This window comes from Bos mutus, chromosome 15, assembly GCF_027580195.1.
Source record: "Bos mutus isolate GX-2022 chromosome 15, NWIPB_WYAK_1.1, whole genome shotgun sequence".
In the NCBI taxonomy this organism is placed as follows: domain Eukaryota; kingdom Metazoa; phylum Chordata; class Mammalia; order Artiodactyla; family Bovidae; genus Bos; species Bos mutus.
Window position 1 is genome coordinate 2284272 of NC_091631.1, and position 14119 is coordinate 2298390.

Genomic DNA, 14119 nt, shown 5'->3' on the forward strand with positions numbered 1-14119 from the left:
TGCCATGCCCTCCTCCAGGGGATCGTCCCAACCCAGGGATCAAACCCAGGTCTCCCAAATTGCAGGCAGATTTTTTACTGACTGAGCCACCAGGGAAGCCCCAAGCAAACATGGAGGCAATCATTTCACTTTAATTCTAATATTAAACCTAAGATAATCAGACTCTGCTCAATATCTGGCATTTTACTCACAGTTTTTTTTATACATTTTATCTTGTTTAATTCTTGAGTTCTGTCTCATTAGTATTTTCATATTGTAGATGAAGAATCTGTGGGTCAGGCTCAGTGATTTCCAGGTAGTGAATGGTAGGGCTGTGGAGCTGCAAATTGAATTAAGTTCAATTCAGTTTATAGCATCCTTGGAAAATAGTACAGAAGTGACTGAGTTCATCCTGCTGGAACTAAACAATGCCCCAGAGCTGCGGGGCCCCCTCTTTATAACGTTCACTCTCATTTATCTCATCAGTGTGGTTGGAAACCTGGGAACGACCCAGTTGATTCTCTTGGGTTGTCGTCTCCACCCTCCCATGTACTTTTCCCTCAGTAACCTGTCTCTGGCGGGCTTCGGCTACTCTGCAGCTGTCAATCATAAAGTCATGGCTGGATTCCTTGTAGGAGACAAGGTCATCTCCTGCAACGTGTGTGCTGCTCAGATGTTCTTTCTTTCAGCCTTTGCCACTGTGGAAAATGCACTCTTGGCTTCCATAGCCTACAACCGCTTCACAGCCTACATTACACCACCATAATGGCGACAAGCCGGTGTGCACGCCTTGCCGTCGGCTCCTGCGTTTATGGTTTCCCGAATGCCTCCATCCATGTCAGGGACACATTCAGTCTCTCTTTCTGTACGTCCAAACTAATCCATCACTTTTTCTGTGATGCTCCAGCAGTCATGACTCTCTCCTGTTCTGATAGACATACTAGTGAACTGCTTCTTATTGTTGTGGCAAGTTTAAATATCCTTTTTTGCCCTCCTAGTTATCTTGATTTCCTACCTGTTCATATGTGTCACCATCCTGAAGATGCACTCGGCTTAGGGATACCTGAAGGCTTTATCCACCTGCCCGTCTCACCTCACCACAGCCTCCATCTTCTATGGGACCGTCATCTTCATATACTCCCAGCCCAGCTCCAGTCGTTCCATCCACTCAGAAAAAATGGCGTCCGTGTTCTATACGGCAGTCATCCCCGTGCTGAATCCTGTGGTCTACAGCCTAAGAAACAAAGTCAAGAGTGCTTTCAAGAAAGCTATTGAGAAGGCAAAATTGTCTCTAAGTTTCATCTCTTAAAGATATAGAGTTGACAATAACCTACATATTTTCTGTCAGAGCATCTCCATGCATTAAATCATATTTTACTGCTCACACTGCATTAAAATTACTGAGATAATCTTTCTTCCCAAAACCTGTCTCTTAGAAAAAGGAAAATAATATATCCAGATAAGTAATATCTGAATGAGGATGGCCAAAGGAGACTATGAATTTTTTTAGATCTCATTTGTCATAAATTTTATTAATTATCCTTGATATATTCTTATGTTCATATTTTCTCTACCATATTCTATGCAAGTGTTTTTATAAGACAGGGCTAAAACTCATCAATAGGAGCACATGAAAGGGTCGTGTGTGTGCACATACAGGGGTGAGAAATTTGTTAAAGGAGTCAAATGGACTATGGCCAGTTTTTAATTAAAAAGTTAAAAATAACTATGCTATCAGAATATAAATTTAACATTTTTCACTTCTCTAACTTAAAAAGCTAGAGAAATTCTAAAATGAAGAAAAACATGAGACATGGATTTTTTTTTTAATAAAGGTATACATTTTGGCTCTTTTTTGTTGTCTCGTGTTTTTTTCTTAACTGAAGTAGAGTTGATTTACAATATCATACTTTATTAACTTCAGGTGTACAGCACAGTGATTAGCATTTTTCCAGAGCTATGCTAGTACAGCATTGTAAAGGAGTTCATATTTCTGCCTTTAGTAAGTCATTTGGTTGAAAAAGTATGGTCACATGATAATTTTCAAAAGCAAGAAAACCAGAGAGCACACACTAAATATAACTTGATACTGAAGTCTCTGATATAACCCATTTTGTTTCCGCCTTCCTTCTTATTTGTCTGACCAACTCTTTTTTATGTATTTGTTAACTCTAATACCAGGTAAAGCCATTCCAGCATTGTCAGCTGGTACCCCTGAGCAACAATTTTAACACTGCAATTCAGGCTTGTTGTAGAGTTCCTTTTACTTTTAGACTATGGGGTTGACAATTTCCAGTCAGTATATATTTTTTGACATTAGTTAAATCAGCTCTTTTTGCTCCTCCCCTTTCAGTGACTTAGATTCTTTTGTAATAGTCTTCATTCTATCCTGGGGTTGTCCAACCTCCAAATTGATTCCCTTTGTTTGTCTGTAAATGTTAATAGGTCCCTCTTCATGACGAGCAGTTCTATGGGCCTTGATGAATGCATACATTCATGTATCTGCCACCTCGAAAATATACAGAATAATTTCATCACTCAAAAAATTCCCATAATGTCCCTTTTATAGACAATAGCTCCCTGTTCCCCTAGCCCCTGATTACCACTGAATTATTTTCCATCTCTACAGTTTTTCCTTTTTCAAAATGTCATATGAATAGAATCCAATGATGTGTACTGTTTTCATCTCTTTTTCTTATCAAAAGTGAAAGTGAAAGTCTCTCAGTCGTGTCTGACTCTTTCCGACCCCATGGACTATACAGTCCATGGAATTCTCTAGAACCGAATACTGGAGTGGGTAGCCTTTCCCTTCTCCAGGGGGTCTTCCCAACCCAGGGATCAAACCTAGGTCTCCCTCATTGCAGGCAAATTCTTTACCAGCTTAGCCACAAAAAATACACTTTAAATTCATTTATGTTTTGTAGAAATCAATAGCTCATCTCTTTTTTATTATTTGATAGTATTCCATTTATATCTATTAATACCACAGTTTGTTTAGCCATTCACCTTTAGGAGTATATCTGTTTGCTTCTAGTTTGAGTGAATCTTGGTAAAACTGCGATAAACATCGACAAACAGGATTTTGTGAAACATATGTTTTCAGTTCGCTATGGGAAATACTTAAGAGAGCAAACACTGGATCACACGAGAAATCCATACATGATGTTATACGAAATCTCCAAACTGTCATCAGAGATGATTGTACCTTTTTGCATTACCACAACAAATCAATGACTGAGATTCAAATCTTTACTAGTATTTAACACTATAAGGATTTTTTGCCATTTTAACAAATGCAGAGTAATTTATCTTTGTGCTTTCAATATTTATTTTCTTAATGAAAAATTCTATGGAGCACAATTGTGTGTACTTCTCCTCTGTATATCTTCTCTTGTAAAGGTTCAGATCCTTTGTGCATTTTTAATTGAGTTGATTTTTTTTTTTTGCCTTTAAAGGACACTCTATATATTCTATAAAACAAATCCTTTATACAGTGACAACAAGATAAGAGAGTATCTTTATCCTCCCAAGTAAAACAACAATTAGATGAATAACTGCAGACAGAAATAGCTCTAGGAGGGCTCAGGAGTCCAATTAAGAATCTGCAGTAACACAGTGGAGGAAAAAAATAGAGAATAACTACAGAGAAAAGGTCATGGGGGAAACTGGCAGAGATGAAGCATCTGGCTGGGAACAAAGGGAGTGTTGATGTCAGGGTCAGGCACAGGCTGAGGGCCACTGGGCTGCAGTGCCCCCTGTGAGGACCCCACACAACCTCTGCCACTGAGGGTCTCAGCAATGATGCTACCACTCCCCACAGCTTTTGCAATGGGGGAGCCCGGTGAACCCCACAGTGTTCATTAATGTAGATTCCACTGAAGACTCCTACCACTTAAGCCACTGAGGTAACCAGCAGCCCCTGCAGCTGCAGACTCTGGAGAGGAAGATGCTGACCCCACCCCCAGACCCCTCACCCAGGGAAAGAGCCATGGCTGGACTTCTCTGGGCCCTGGGCTCACTCCCCACTCCAACCCTCCGCTTGCCGTGGACCTTGGAGCCAACCTTACTTGGAACACTGGTTCTGGGGCAATTCTCCTTGTGTCTGCACTCAAGATTCTGGCTGCATAGCTGCTCTGCACACACCCACATTCAGTCACCAGGACCACTGTCAGTGCTGACTAACCTGTACCCAGGACTTCAGGACTGTGAGCTCTGCACACGCCTGCACCCCAGACCCCAAGTGCACAGCCACTTAGGGAGTGCCCACATCAAAGACGCCTAGAAACCTCACTGCAACGGGAATGTCCCCACTCATATAGAGCTCTGGGCACAACCCTGAGCGAGTAGACCTCAAGTGATCTCATGCAAAGAAATCAGTGGTAACTATGTGAGGTGATGGATATGCTAATTATCTTATTATGGTAATAATTTCACAATTTTACACATACATAAACATTACATAGTACCCCTAAAATATACTGAATTTTTATCTTTCATCCTCAATAAAGCTAGAAAAAATGTAAAGAACCATTTATATGTAAATTGAAAATATGATATGCAAAGACATGATTTGCAAATATTTTCTCCTAGCCTATGCTTTCTTTTATAGAACAAAAATTCTAATTTTGATAAGTAAAATTTGTCACTTTGTTCTTTCCTAGACCATCCTTTAGACGATAAAGAATCCCCCTGCCATGTGGGAGACTTGGGTTCGATCTCTTGGTTGGGAAGATCCCCTGGAGGAAGCCATGGCAACCCACTCCAGTGTTCTTGCCTGGAGAATCCCCATGGACAGAGCAGCCTGGGGCCCATGGGGTAGCAAAGAGTCAGACACGACTGAGCGACTAAGCACACAGCACGGCACCAACAAATTCAATGCCAAACTCAGACATTTCTGATTTTCTTCTATATTTTCGTTTAAAAGTTTTATAATTTTATGTTCCACATTTCAGTGGTATCCATCTTGAATTAATTATTGTTTTAGGTAGAAGGTATACTTTGAAGCTCATTTGCTTTTGTATATAGACATCGTGTTGCTGCACGAAAAAGAATATCACTTTTCCATTTAATTGCTGTGGCAAAAACTGGTTTGCTATATTGTATGTTTCTATTGATGAAATCTCTATTCTGTTCAAATGATTTATGTGTCTATTCTTTCACCAATATACACTTTCTTGATTAATGTAACTTTAGAGTAAGTCGTGAAATCAGTTAAGGAGCATATTTCAACTTTGTTCTTCTTTTTAAGTATTACTTTAAGTATTCTAGTAGCTCTACCTCTTCATATGAATCTTTCAGCTTGAAAGATTGTTTCCAAAATTCTTGCTTGAATTTTTGTTGAGATCAGATTGAATCTGTAGATAAATACGAAGAAGCTGATATATTAAAGTCGTCCAATCCATGAAAAAATATATCTATACATATATACACACATACTTGTCTTCTTACTATACAGTTATAATATTTCTTATCAGATACATGATTTGCAAATATATTCTCGCATCCTTGGGTTATATACTCACTTTAGTGATGGTATAATTTTAGACACAAATGTTTTTACTGTCGATAAAGTCCGATTTACTTTTTCTTTTATTACCTAAGTTTCTGCTGTTGTATGTAAGAACCAACTCCCAAACTCAAAGCCACTGTATCAGTTATCTAGGGCTGCTGTACAAAGTACCACAAACTCTATAGTTTAAAACAACAGAAATTTCAACTATCACACAGGTCTACATGTCTGAAATCAAGATGTCAGGAAGACTACATTCTTTATGAAACCAGTAGGGAAACGTGTCCTTGTTCTTCTTAGTCTCTAGTGGTTTTATGGCAAACTGTGGAGATCCTTGGCTTGAAGTTGCCTAACTACATGGCCTGAGCCTGGGCACTGATGGAGTGGGGGCACTGGCCAAGCCACAGCAGCTCCAGAGTGTGAGGCGTGGGCACTGGTACTCTAGATATGGGTGCTTGCCAAGCAGTCACAGAGCTAGTGTCTGGGGAAAGACCAGGCAGGGAGCAAACACTGCTCTGGGGTCCAGTGCACGGGCATTCCTTCTGCAACTTTGGCTCCAGTGTCCTGCGTGTGGGCACTTACGGAGTGGCTGTATGATTACAATAAACATAAAATAAGTGGAAAGAAATTAAAGACCTGAATAAGTTGAAAGGCATCTGATGTTCATGGGAAGGAAAACAATATGATTAAGATGTTAATACTACCCAAAGTGATCTCAGTTCAATTCAGTTCAGCCACTCAGTCAAGTTTGACTATTTGTGACCCCATGGACTGCAGCACACCAGGCTTCCCTGTCCATCATCAACTCCTACAGCCTGCTCAAACTCATGTCCATCAAGTCAGTAATGCCATTCTAACATCTCATCCTCTGTCATCCCCTTCTCTTCTTGCCAGCATCTTTCCCAGCATCAGGGTCTTTTCCAATCAGTCAGCTCTTCACATCAGGTGGCCAAAGTATCGGAGCTTCAGCATCAGTCCTTCCCATGAATATTCAGGACTGATTTCCTTTAGGATGGACTGGCTGGATATCCTTGCAGTCCAAGAGACTCTCAACAGTCTTCTCCAATACTACAGTTCAAAAGCATCAATTCTTTAGCACTCAGCTTTTGTGGTCCAACTCTCGTATCCATACATGACTACTGGAAAAGCCATAGCTTTGACTAGAGGGACCTTTGTTGGCAAAGTAATGTCTCTGCTTTTTAGTATGCTGTCTAGGTTGGTCATAGCTTTTCCTTCAAGGAGCTAGCGTCTTTTAATTTCATGGCTGCAGTCACCATTGGCAGTGGTTTGGAGCCCAAGAAAATAAAGTCTGTCACTGTTTCCATTGTTTCCCCATCTATTTGCCAAGAAGTGATGGGACCGGATGCCATGATCTTTGTTTTCTGAATGCTGAGCTTTAAGCCAACTTTTTCACTCTCTTCTTTCACTTTCATCAAGAGGCTCTTTAGCTTCTCTTTGTTTTCTGCCATAACAGTGGTGTCATCCGCATATCTGAGGTTATTGATACTTCTTTCAGCAGTCTTGATTCCAGTTTGTGCTTCATCCAGTCCAGCATTTCACATGATGTACTCTGCATATAAGTTACATAAGCAGGGTGACAATACACAGCCTTGAGGTACTCCTTTCCCAGTTTGGAACCAGTCCGTTGTTCCATGTCTGGTTTTCACTGTTTCTTCTTGACCTGCATACAGATTTCTCAGGAGGCAGGTAAGGTGGTCTGGTATTCCCATCTCTTGAAGAATTTTCCATAGTTTGTTGTGATCTACACAGTCAGTCTTTGGCATAGTCAAGAAAACAAAAGTAGATGTTTTTCTGGAACTTTCTTGCTTTTTTGATGATCCACTAGATGTTGCCAATTTGATCTCTGGTTCCTCTGCCTTTTCTAAATCCATCTTGAAGATCTGGAAGTTCTCAGTTTATGTACTGTTGAAGCCTTCTTGGAGAATTTTGAGCACTACTTTGCTGGCGTGTGAGATGAGTGAGATTGTGCTGTAGTTTAAACATTTTTGGCATTGCTTTTCTTTGGGACTGGAATGAAAACTGACCTTTTCCAGTCCTGTGGCCACTGCTGAGTTTTCCAAATTTGCTGGCATATTGAGTGCAGGACTTTCACAGTATCATCTTTTAGAACATGAAATAGTTCAACTGGAATTCCATCACCTCCACTAACTTTGTTTTAGAAGACCAATATAATGTCTTTCAAAATCCCAGTAGCTTTTTTTTTTTTTTTGGCAAAAACTGAAATGCCAATCCTAAAATTCATATGGAATTGCAAAAAAAATCCAGAAATGTCAAAGCAATAGTTGTGAAAGAATAATAGCTCTAATACCTTGCTGGTGGGAATGAAAAATGATGTAGCTGCTGTTGAAAACCATTTGGTGGGTCTTAGAAAGTCAAACACAGAGTCACCATATAACCCAGCAATTTCACTTCTGAAAATATACCCAAAGAGAACTGAAGATATATGTTCAGCAAAAACTTGTATATGAATATTCATAGAAACATTATTAACAATTGTCCAAAGGTTAAAAGACCCCAAATAGTCATCAGATAATGAACCCACTGTGGTATATCTATACAATGGAATATTATTCAGCCATAAAATGACATGAAGATTAAAAAATGTTACCACATGGAAGATCTTCAAAAGCATTACGCTGAGTGAAAGAAAATGACAAAAATTATATGTTCCCACTTTAATAAAATATCTAGGCTAGGAATACAAATAAAAACAAAGTTTTGATTACTCAGTGACAGGGGATTTAGGAATAGGAAGAATGGGACTTACTAACATATATGGGGTTTATTTTTGTGGTGATGGAAATATTCAGGAATAAGATTCTTGTGATGATTGCATAACATTGTAAATACAAAAAAAAAAAACTTTGATTGTACACTTTAAAATGGTGAATTCTATGTTATTCATAGGAGAGTGAAAACGCAAGTTTAAAACTCAACAGTCAGAAAACTAAGATCATGGCATCCAATCTCATCACTTAATGGCAAATAGATGGGGTGAAAAATGAAAACAGTGATAGATTTCATTTTATTGGACTCCAAAATCACTGCATATGGTGACTGCAGCCATGAAATGAAAAAATGCTTGCCCCCTGGAAGAAAAGCTATGACAAACCAAGATAGCATCTTAAAAAGCAGAGACATCACTTTGCTGACAAAGATTCTATAATCAAAGCTATGGTTTTTCTAGTAGTCAGGTACATAAGTGAGACTTGGACCATAAAGAAGGCTGAGCACTGAAGAATTGATGTTTTTGAATTTTGGTGCTAGAGAAGACTCCTGAGTCTCTTGGATAGCAAGGAGATCAAACCAGTCCATCCTAAAGGAAATGAGTCCTGAATATTCATTGGAAGGACTGATGTTGAAGCTGAAGTGCCAATACTTTGGCCACCTGATGCGAAGAGCTGACTCATTTGAAAAGACCCTGATGCTGGGAAAGATTGAAGGCAGGAGGAGAGGGGGACAACAGAGGATGAGATGTTTGGATGGTATCACCAACTCAATAGACAAGATTTTTAGCAAACTCCGGGAGATCGTGAAGGACAGAGCAGCCTGGCGTGCTGCAGTTCATGGAGTCGCAAAGAATCGGGCAGGACCTAGCTACTAAACACCAACATCTAATGTAATCTTTAGCACTCTCATATGCGTATGTGCTAAATCACCTCAGTTGTGTCCAATTCTTTGTGACCTTATGGACTGTAGCCCACCAGGCTCCTCTGCCTGATTCTCCAGGCAGAAATACTGAAGTGGGTTGCCATGCCCTCCTCCAGGGGATCTTCCCGACCCAGGGATTTAACCTTCATCTCTTATGTCTCCTGCATTGGTAGATGGAGTCTTTATCACTTGCGCCACCTGGGAAGCCCCTACTCTCATATGAGGGATATTCAATATTATTGCTCCTCTTTTTATAGGTGATATACTGATTTTTGGAGAGATTGAAGAACTTGGCCAAGGTCTCCCTGCAACAGATGATAGAACTAGGATCGGAAGGGAGACCATACTACCGCAGAGCCCAAATTTATAAAAACTGTACCTGACAGCACTGATGAAACAGAGGTAATTCTGCCTGGGTGTTTAGGGACAGAGAGGACTATGCAGAGGAAAGAATGAATCCTTCTTCTTAGTTCTAAAAAATAAGAATAAAGGTTTCCCAAAATATGCCCAGTCCAGCCCTGTAGTGGTAAAACAAATGGGTATTTTGTTTAAAAGAATTGAGAAGACAGATTTCCAGGTTTTTATGAAAGAGATAGAGAAAGCTTGCATAAGGTTCTGACACCACATAGGCCAGAGATTTTAAGGAAGTTTTAACCTGCGTTGCCTAACTTGTCTGTGAGGCTTCCCTGATGGCTCAGCAGTAAATAATCTTTCTGCCATGCAGGAGCCGCAGGAGACTCTGGTTTGAAACCTGGGTGGAGCAGATCCCCTGGAGAAGGCATGGCCAATGCACTCCAGTATTCCTACCTGGAGAATCCCAAGGGCAGAGGAGCCCGGTGGACTACAGCCCACGGGGTCACAAAGAGTCGGACACGACTGAAGTGATTTAGCATGCACGCATGCAACTTGGCTGGGGCGCTGCTGACTTGCTGGCTAGTTGCTCCTCCTTCTAAGTTTCCATCCTCCCTTGCCTTCATAAACACTCTTAGCTAAAATGCATACAAACATTATCCTCTGCATCTCCCAGTCAGGTTCAGGTTAGGAGGACCAATCTGGGACCCGGAGCCTCATGAGATATCCACTCACTTGATACTATATGTTTCCCCTGAGACTGATTGTGTGACAAGGTCGTTTTCTCTGCCTTGATATTTGCAAGAGCACAAACCCAAGTTATGTTCCACCATACAGAGCTCTGAGGGTGGGGAGGGAGCTTCTCCAGCATGAAGCCTTCCTGGATGGGGACTTCTAGTCAGTAGCCTGAGCAAGAAGGTTGTCCTTACTGTCTGCCTTGTACCTTCATCTGTCGAGCCTAGGACAAAAGTAAGTATCAAGAAATCACACCATCACAGCTGATTAGAACGGGAAGGACCTCTAGAAGTTTCAACTGTTTTAATTCTTGCAAATGAGGATGGGAAAGGCCCAGAGAGTTTAAAGTTAGAGCTAGGCATCATCTCACTCCCAGTTCACCACTCTTTCCACTCTGCTGTGCCAGCCTCCAGCATCCATATTTCCATGCTCATTATAATCAGCTGTCTTATATAAATGGTAGAGTGATGGTTAGACTCAAAAAGGGAGACTGCGTCCCCTAATTTTTGTTTGTTTGTTTGTTTGTTTAGAATGTACTACAGGACTAGGTAGAAACATCTTAGCTCCCTTTCTGAATATCAGGGCTTGGAGGAAACTTTCAACATCTGTTTGTGATCTCAAATATAAAGCCATTTTCCTTAGAAACATCAAAGTTTAGACATTCATTATTATTGACTGAATACCCTGCAGTAACCAAGAAAAGGTGTAATAGACTACAGAAAGCAACTTGTCTCAAACTGTCTGATTTTAAAATGTTAGTACCTTTAGGGTTTCTAAAGAGTTTTTATATCTATTGTCACATCAGAGCAGGATAACAGCTTACAAGAGAGATAAAGAATGTTTTTCATCTTGTGAAATAAGGAGATCTGGCCGTGGCAGGCCTACACCCAGCTGGTTGTTGATAGAACTAGGATTAGAATCGGTCTTGTGTTTGTGGTTCAATCCTATCCACACTCCCACACCTCTGAATTTCTGGATCAAAAGGAGATATTTTGTGTCCATTTGTACCTGTAAGTAGTATAAATAATGTATTTGGTCAATACAAATGTATTTGGACATTCTTATCACATTCAGTTCAGTTCAGTAGCTCAGTCATGTCCGACTCTTTGCGACCCCATGAATCGCAGCATGCCAGGCCTCCCTGTCCATCACCAACTCCCGGAATTCACCCAAACTCATGTGCATCGAGTTGGTGATGCCATCCAGCCATCTCATCCTCCGTCGTCCCCTTCTCCTCCTGCCCCCAATCCCTCCCAGCATCAGGGTCTTTTCCATGAGTCAACTCTTCGCATGAGGTGGCCAAAGTATTGGAGTTTCAGCCTTAGCATCAGTCCTTCCAATGAATACCCATTAGTGAAATACAAAAATTAACTTTATTTTTTTTTTCAAAAATAGATTTAATCAGATTTACATGTTTATGCATTTGGGGCAAATCTGGCAACTCTAGCAAGCACAGACATAAGAACTGATGAATAATCCTCAGGAGAAAGTAATTCATGGTGAGTAGGGTATTCTGGCATACTCCGTTACTTCACTGATCATTTCACTAGATTTATACACACTTTTATTATATCACTTATCACGTTGGGGAGGTAATTTGTGGATCTGGTTGTCTCTACCTCCTTTAAAAGTCAGGAGTCGTGTTCTTCATCTCGTGACCCTTGCTCCTGGCACAGAGCTGGTTTATGTGCAAAGCCAACTGGGAAGAGAAGGAGACAGAGAGAGAATTGGCACTGAACACAGTCCACACACTGGCATTGCATTAGCAGGGCTCCATATGCCACTCAACCTCAACTTCTCAGATCGCTAAAATAAGTACTTTGGGTATTACAAGAATCGAGTATTCCACAGACAATCAGACTGAGATTCACAGAGTGTAAGTAAATTTCCCGTAGCCACATCCTATCCAAGTTACTAATTACTGGCTGCTGCTGCTAAGTCGCTTCAGTCGTGTCCGACTCTGTGTGACCCCAGAGACGGCAGCCCACCAGGCTCCCCCATCCCTGGGATCCTCCAGGCAAGAACACTGGAGTGGGTTGCCATTTCCTTCTCCAATGCATGAAAGTGAAAAGTGAAAGTGAAGTTGCTCAGTCGTGTCCGACTCTTCGTGATCCCATGGACTGCAGCCCACCAGGCTCCTCCATCCATGGGATTTTCCAGGCAAGAGTACTGGAGTGGGGTGCCATCGCCTTATCCATAATTAGTGGCACTTATTGTCAAAAGTAAATATTTTTTGGAGTTGTGACTGTGCTTGCTCTTTTGTTGAAACACAGTTGATTTTCAGGGTTGTGTTAGTTTAAGGTACACAGCAAAGTGATTAAGTTTTCATATAATACAGGCGTATATTCTTTTTCAGATTCTTTCACATTATAAGTTATTATAAGATATGGAATATATTTCCCTGTGCTACACAGTAGGTCCCTGATGTTTATCTGTTTTATATATAGAAGTATGTATCTGTTAATCCCTAGCTCTTAATTTATCACCCCTTTCCCTTCTGGTAACCATAAGTTCATCTTCTATGTCTGTGAGTCTGTTCCTGTTTTGTAAACAAGTTCGTTTCTGTCATTTTTTATGAGATTCCACATATAATAATATCATATCATATTTATCTTTCTCTGTCTGACTTACTTCACTTAGTAATGATAATCTCTAATCCCACCCATGTTGCTGCAAATGGTATGATTTCATTCTTGTTTATGGCTGAGTAATATTCTACTGTATATATGTGCTACATGCTCTTTAATCACTGATCAGTCCATGGATGTTGGGGCCATTTCACGTAGTGCTGCTGTGAACACTGAGGTGCATGTATCCTTTCAAATTAGTGGATTTTCTTCCTTTAGCTATATACCCAGGAGTGGGATTGCTGGCTCATATGGTAACTCTATTTTTAGTTTTTTAAGGAACCTCCATAGTGGCCCACCAACTTACAGCCCCACCAACACTGAAGGAGGGATTCCCGGAAAAAATATATTCTTGTTATATTTGATCTAAATAGTCACTTTAGACTCTGCTAAACAGTTGTATTATATCTATAATCTGATACATTTTTTCTCTTTTAGGTCTCAATCCTAGTTTCATGTCTACCAATTACTTTTGTACATCACTCTCAATTGAGATTTGATTTAGTAATACTTATATACTTATAACTGTCTATTTATACAGTGGTGTTTGCCAGTTCCTACCTTTATCCATGATGTTTCTTCTGCCTGGTATAGTAGTAGTAGCAGTAATAGTAGTAGTGACATCTTAAACTCTTTGAGTAATTGCTATGCAATTAACATTGTTTTCAATGTTCTACATGATCTAAGTTATCCTACTCATCTACCTTAAAAGTTGAAAACTGAATTTCCCACTTGGAAGATGAAGAAACTGAAATATAGGAAGATTAATGAACTTGACCTACTGTTTCAAGAAGCATGCTTAATATTGCAGATTTTAGATCATGCTGCCTGGATTCCAATCCCAGTTCTACCATCAAATATGCTACTTGAGCAAGTAATTTACCTCTTTAAATTTTGGTTCCATTTGAAGCAAAATGGGGGTGATAATAGTACCTGCCTAACAGAATTGCTCTGGAGAAGGCAATGGCACCCCACTCCAGTACTCTTGCCTGGAAAATCCCATGGATGGAGGAGCCTGGTGGGCTGCAGTCCATGGGGTCGCTGAGGGTCGGACACGACTGAGCAACTTCATTTTCACTTTTCACTTTCATGCATTGGAGAAGTAAATGGCAACCCACTCCAGTGTTCTTGCCTGGAGAATCCCAGGGACGGGGGAGCCTGGTGGGCTGTCATCTATGGGGTCGCACAGAGTCGGACACGACTGAAACGACTTAGCAGCAGCAGCAGCAGCAACAGAATTGCTAAC

At 40.6% G+C, this 14119-nt stretch overlaps 1 pseudogene; it reads left to right on the forward strand.

The window, feature by feature from the left end:
* Positions 1-259: 259 nt before the first annotated feature.
* Positions 260-1288, forward strand: LOC102265665 (olfactory receptor 5B2-like; annotated as a pseudogene).
* Positions 1289-14119: the final 12831 nt, after the last annotated feature.